Source organism: Arachis hypogaea, unplaced genomic scaffold (genome assembly GCF_003086295.3).
Source record: "Arachis hypogaea cultivar Tifrunner unplaced genomic scaffold, arahy.Tifrunner.gnm2.J5K5 arahy.Tifrunner.gnm2.scaffold_370, whole genome shotgun sequence".
NCBI lineage: Eukaryota > Viridiplantae > Streptophyta > Magnoliopsida > Fabales > Fabaceae > Arachis > Arachis hypogaea.
Window position 1 is genome coordinate 1 of NW_027255653.1, and position 7,150 is coordinate 7,150.

At 35.2% G+C, this 7,150-nt stretch overlaps 1 non-coding gene across 1 annotated transcript; it reads right to left on the reverse strand.

The window, feature by feature from the left end:
- Positions 1-6,806: 6,806 nt before the first annotated feature.
- LOC114927381 (small nucleolar RNA R71) lies at positions 6,807-6,910 on the reverse strand. The gene has a single exon (XR_003817687.1). It is a non-coding gene; the product is annotated as a small nucleolar RNA R71 (small nucleolar RNA).
- Between the last annotated feature and the right edge of the window lie 240 nt (positions 6,911-7,150).

Below are 7,150 nucleotides of genomic sequence, written 5' to 3' on the forward strand. Positions count from 1 at the left end.
CCTAACAAAGATATACCCTTTCAATATATGTATTTAACAGTGCAATCAGCAGGTGTGTATAAAAGTTATCGTGAAAACGGGCCGATGACTCTTGTAAAACCATGGCCAAGTGTTAATTGTTTCATACCACCTCATCGTTTAGTGCCCACACCATAATAACAATATAGTGAAAATGTATAACGAGTCTTATAAATAAAATAAAATAAAACTATACATCAATAATAAAAATGAGATTCATCATCTTTACCTTGTAATTCAATTAAATTCTTTTTGTTTTTTTATTTTTTATGTCGTAGAATCATTACTACATTCTACAAGATTATCGAAGGTCATCCCATCGGCTTATTCGGGATGGCCTGGGCTTTACATAAATATGCAGAATTTTATTTATGCTTTTCTCAAGAACCATATTTATGAAGACCGGACCGTTAGTAAACCTTAGTGCAACGTGACAGCGATGGAATCTACAATGGATATACGACGGTTCCACGATACGGTAACTAATTTACCGACGACTGACAAAAGTTAAATAATTAAAATTAATTTAATTTTTTATTTTTAAAATTTATTTTATCATACTAAAAACCTTGTCTTTTGTAATAATTAGTCTTAATTATTTATATTGAAAATACGTTACCATGGTTAAACAATCAACAATAAAAGTTAATTATTTTTTATTTTTAAAATTTAAATTGCCATACCGACATCAAAGATGTCGATAATGAAAGACAAATTAAAAATAATTTTGTGCTTATTTTTTTATCGAAAACTTGGCTTTAATGACGCATTGCATTTGACTTTTCACTACAATATTTTTGGTCAAAGATAACTCTTATTTGAAGCAATATTTAACAAAAGTTATCTTAAATAGATAAAGACAACATTTTTGATAAGTTGTCTTTGAGTAAGACAAAGATAACAAAATTTTTTGCCACCCATAAAAATAGTTGTCTTTGATATCTAAAATAACATTTATAAAATATTGCAATATAAAAATTTTAGGATATCATTTTTAAATAAAAATAGAATATTTTATAAGGGTTGTCAAAAAAATTGAATAACATTTATAAAAAAGTTGCCACTAATTATTTTTTCCAATCAAATAACTAAAAAAAAAAAATGAACAAATGCATCATGTATGTGCTTCAACTCACTACCCTAACACTTTGTTTGGATGTTGGAAAGAAATAGAAGGAAAGAAAATAAGAGGAAAGAAAATAAGAAGAGAGAAAATGGAAGAAAAAGTTGAGTTATTTGTGTATTGTTTGGATTAATAGAAAATAGATGGAAAGAAAATAGAGAGAAAATTTTCTTTTGTTTGGATGGAAAAAAAGTGAGAAGAAAGAAAATCATAATAGTATAAAATTACATCAATAACCTTATCATAAAATAAAGTATAAATATTTTTATTTATTCATGTTTTATTATATTTTTTAAATATTATAAAATATTATAATTTTATATATTTGATTTAAATTATTTATCTAATACATATAATGTTTAAATATAAATTTTTATTACAATAATATAGAGTAAAGTATCGTTTTTGTCCCCAACATTTGGGGTAAATCCTATTTGTGTCTCTAACGTTTAAATCATCCTATTTGTATTCCTAACGTTTGTAAAAGTGATTCAATGTTATCCTGCCGTCAATTATACATAATGAGCGCTTTAGTTTGAGTTTTAAAAATCTCTTCTTGAAGTTAGAATACAAATCTTTGAGATAGAATCGATGATCTACTCGAAAAAATAGCTCATCAAATGTTGAAACTAATTCCTACAACATTTACATAATTCACTTTCTAGGGACATAATTGAATCCAAAGACAAATAATGGGTATAATATTAAAATCGAACACATCCAAGTGAGACCTAATTGAGAATGAATATATCCAAGTGAGAAATTGAAAAATATAATCTGATTTGTTAGTATAATTGATAGTAGGATAACATTAAATCACTTTTACAAAGTTAGGGATACAATTAGGATTATTTAAACGTTAGGGACACAAATAGGATTTACCCCAAACGTTGGGGACAAAAACGATACTTTACTCCAATAATATATTAAAATTAAATTTATATTATTAATTATTAATAATAATATAACTAAGGATAGTATTGCCAATGAGTTATAACTCAAATGGCATAGTCTCCCCGTACTCAATTAAGAGGTTGCGGGTTCGAGTCTCCTATTTTTGGTTAAAAAAAAAAACTAAGGATAGTATTAGAAATACAAAAATATAACATTTTCTTTCTTGTTTTCTTGCTTGTGATTGAAAGAAAATTTTTTTAGTGGGACCCACACAAAAATTTTCTTTCCTTCCTATTTTTTTTGATAACCAAACAAAGAAAAATATCATTTTCCATTCATTTCCTTTCCATCTATTTTCTTTCCACTCATTTTCTATCAAACCAAACATAGGGTAAGCCCTAACACTTTAGTAACCCATCACTAACGGCGACACACCCTTCGCTGCCAATCAAGGTCCTAACAGCGACAACAGCTCTCAATCACACAGCTCTCCTCCACGTACAGCGATTGTGCAATGCTCTCCTCCACGGGCATTGGCGTGGTGCTCTCCTCCACGGGCGTCGGAGCGGTGCTCTTCTCCACGGGCGACAGCGCGGATATCTTCTCCACGCACGCTGCTCTACGGCGACATCGCGGTGCACTGCTCGTTCTATGCCGAACCTCCACCATCGAGAAACCCCTCTCCCTTCTCTTCTCCTTCTCCTTCTTCCTTTTCTTTCCCTGTCTCGCCTCCTCCTCTTTGCGAGCTATGACAACACTACACACAGCTGCAACCTGATGCATATGTATCTTAGCTAGTTAGTTTAGTTAGTTTATGACTATTTTTCATGAATCTTGGTTAATAGTTAAGTAATTTTTTCGTTAAGTATTAATTATGTTTGCATACAAAGAATCATTAAGCATTAGTTAAATTTATGTTCATTAATGAATATATAAGCTAAGATTGAGGCAATGTGACACACTAAGTGATTTTATGACTATAGGAACTCTCATTGTGCACTTATGTACACTAGCTTATTTTGTAATTATTCATGAGGCTATAAATCAAACTTTGATGCACTTTTGTTTAATGATTGTTAGGAGAATGATGATGAAGAATGGTGTGGAAATTCATGAGATTGATGAAACACACTAGAGCACCAGAGCCATAACCAAGGCAGGGCGTTAATAACGCTACAAAATAAAAGCGTTGTCTAAGGCGGCATGGAATTAGTGAACCATACACGCACACACGAGGCTAGTGTCAACAAGGAGCAAAAAAATCATGCAAGCTTGCATGAGGGCTGTGAGAACCTGCATTTTCACGTAAAACCATTTTAATAAAGTAATTTTAGTGCCCAGAATAGATTCAAAATTTATAAGTTTTAATTTGAAAATAAAAAAGTGAAATTTGATTTTAGTGAATTTTTCTAAGTTGGAAAATGTATTTTCTTTTGAAAAGTTTCTGTGAAAATGTGTATGGGCTCTTAAGCTGGCAGTACCGACTCTAGTCTATTAATGCCAAGGCATCTTAGGCTAGTTTCACTAGCATTTTTCTGTTAGTTTTAGTGGTTTCATGCATTTTCTTGAGCTTAAAGTAACCAAAAATGGTTAAATGAAGAACAAAGCAATGAACCATCCAAACAATATGATTTTGATGCAAATTCCATGAGTTTTAGTTATATTACTTGAATGCTATGAATGGAAGATTTCTCATGAAATTTTGCAAGACTTTGATGTATTTGTTTGGATGATTTCAGGGAAGAAGAGGCTAAGCAAGGAAGCAACAAAATCAATAAAGGAAGCTTGAATATCACATGTGGAGTTTAAGTTCCAGTTTAAGCCTAAACTGGAGCTTAAACGCCAGAATCATGAAGGCTAAGGAATGCTGGAATTGAAGTTTAACCTCCAGTTTAACCTTAAACTGGAGGTTAAACGCCAGAATGAAAAGTATCACCAAAGAAGCATTCCACGTTTAACCTCCAGTTTGACCTCAAACTGGAGGTTAAACGCCAGAATGATATTGCCTCTCAGGAAGGAGTTCCACGTTTAACCTCCAGTTTAACCTTAAACTGGAGGTTAAACGCCAGAATGGGAAAAGCACCAGGGAGCCATTTCCACGTTTAAGCTCCAGTTTGACCTCAAACTGGAGCTTAAACGTGTTCGACCAAGAACTCTCCTCCAGGGTTGCTCTCTCCATTCCCACGTTTAAGCTCCAGTTTGACCTCAAACTGGAGCTTAAACGTGTTCGACACCTCCAGGGCTACTCTTCTAAGCTTCCACGTTTAACCTCCAGTTTAACCTTAAACTGGAGGTTAAACGTGTTCGACCTCCAGGATGCCTCCTTCCATTTCCACGTTTAACCTCCAGTTTAACCTTAAACTGGAGGTTAAACGTGTTCGACCTCCAGGGCTGCCTTTCCTATATCCACGTTTAAGCTTCAGTTTAACCTTAAACTGAAGCTTAAACGTGTTCGACTACATGACTCTCCAGGGCTGCCTTCTTCCATTTCCACGTTTAAACTTCAGTTTAACCTTAAACTGAAGCTTAAACGTGCTTCTACAAAAGGCCTCACTGGAAGTGTCTGGCGTTTAAGTTGCAGTTTAAGCTTAAACTGCAACTTAAATGCCACTCTTGGAAAAGGTTTCTGGACCAAAAATATTGTGGTTTAAGTTAGTATTTGAGCACAAACATTAACTTAAACTTATTCTGGTATGAAACCCAATTGAATATCATGGTTTATGGGATTGGGCCTGAAGGATTGATGAGTTTGGAATCTCAATTTATTGAGTCATGTGTCATTATTTGATTATCACTAAGTTGGCTCAATGAATGTTACAGAATTTGGATCAACAGCCTCATCAAGATTATGGATCATAAACCCAAGGCAAAAGGAAAGCATGGAGAGGCCTCAAAGCCCAAGAAACACAACAGAAGCTCAATATAGAAAGTGTATAAATAGGATAGAATTTAAGTTAGAAAGGGACCTTTTACTTACACCTTCACTTTTAGCTAGTTTTCATATCTTTGTAATTGAATTCAGAGCTATGACTCACTAAACCCCCTTTCATTGGGTTAGGGAGCTCTATTGTAATTCAATGAATCAATAATAGTTTTATCTTCTTCTTCAATCTTTTCTCTTGAATTTTGTTAGAAAGCTTCTCGATCTAATTCCATTGGGTAGTTGTCTTGGGAAAGAAACTATCCATAATTGGAATCCTTCGGAACCTTGGGAAAGGAATGGAGGATTCATGCTAGAGAAGCTTTCTCACAGTGAATTGGATTGGGGTTTGGATGGATATTGTGACATGTAATCCTACCAAATTGTGGTTCATGAAACTGTGTGGTATAATCAGTGATCGAGCATCATCTCTTCTTATGAACATTTAAACCAAGGGATTGGGAATTTGTTCATTTTTAGAGAGAATTGGTGAGCCAAGGGATTGGGATCCAATCATATAAGATTGCCAAGCAAAATTCAATGAACGCATTGCTTGAGGAAGAGATAAACATGTTTTGATTCGGAGATCTCAATATCTCCTATAACCCAATGAATCCCCCAATTCTGATTTCCATCTTCTCTTTACATTCTGCAACTCAATTCTTGCAATCACCCCCATTCCCTTTTAATTTCAGCAATTTACATTCTGCTCTTTAATTCATGCAAATTTAAGATTCCGCCATTTAATTTTCTTGTCATTTACTTTTCCCGCCAATTTTACATTCCGCAATACTCATCTCAATCTTGATTCCGCTCAACTAGAACACACTTCTAATCCGAATTGCTCACTCAACCAATCCTTGTGGGATTCGACCTCACTCTATTGTGAGTTTTTACTTGACGATAACCGGTGCACTTGCCGGAAGGAATTTTGCCGATCGTGCAATTTCCTAAATCGTAGCATAACTAGTTTATGTGCATCAAGTTTATGGCGCCGTTGCCGGGGATTGGTTTTCGTTTGACAATTCTCAAATTGGAAGTTAACTAGATTGAGCATTTTTTTTTGTTTAGATTAATTCAGTACAAGTTACTTGTTGAATTTTAATTTCTGCACCCTGTTACATGCTTTCTTTCTTTATGCCTTTAAATTCAAGCAACTAACTCACTGACTCACTAACTGTTTGAATTAATTCCTCAATTGCTCTAACCATACTCTTCCAGTAACCAAGAGTATTTCACTTGATTGTGCTTGTGCTGTGTTCTTGTATGACAGGTAGGAGAGGAGAGACATCAACTCCTCCATATACCGAACCAGAGAGGACCCTTCATAGACTGAGAAGGGAAGCAAGAGGGAAGAGAGTAGTGGGAGAAGAGAAATCTGAAGGAGAATCTGAGGACAATTTTGAGGAAGCTCTAGATCTCAACATGGATAGAGAAGTTCACAACCATGAGAGAGCTGATGGAAACAATGCCATTCCTGAGAGGAGGGTTCTTAGTTCATACATAAACCCAACCTCTGGGAATTGTGGTAGCAGCATCCAGAAACCACCCATTCAGGCCAACAATTTTGAGCTCAAACCACAGCTAATATCACTTGTGGAGAATCATTGTTCTTTTGGAGGAGGTGCTAATGAAGACCCAAACCAACATCTCACAAAATTCCTGAGAATTTGTGACACTGTGAAGTCCAATGGAGTCCAGGAAGATGCCTATAAACTGCTTTTGTTCCCATTTTCACTTAGGGACAAAGCAGCTAAGTGGCTGGAATCATTCCCAAGGGGGAGTCTAACAACATGGGATGAGGTGGAAAGCAAGTTTCTGGCACGTTTCTACCCCCCACAAAAGGTCAATAGACTTCGATCTGAGGTTCAGACTTTTAGACAACAAGATGGTGAAACTCTCTACGAGGCATGGGAGAGATTCAAGGACTTGACAAGGAAATGCCCACCAGACATGTTCCATGATTGGGTGCAATTGCATATTTTCTATGATGGACTTTCTTATGAATCAAGGAAGGCTGTAGACCATTCATCAGGAGGTTCATTGAACAGGAAAAAGACTGTGGAAGAGGCCATTGAAGTGATTGAGACAGTGGCTGAGAATGAGTACTACTATGCATCAGAAAGGCACAACACTAAGGGAGTCATGGAGCTGAACCATGTTGATACAATTCTAGCCCAAAACAAAGTGTTTGC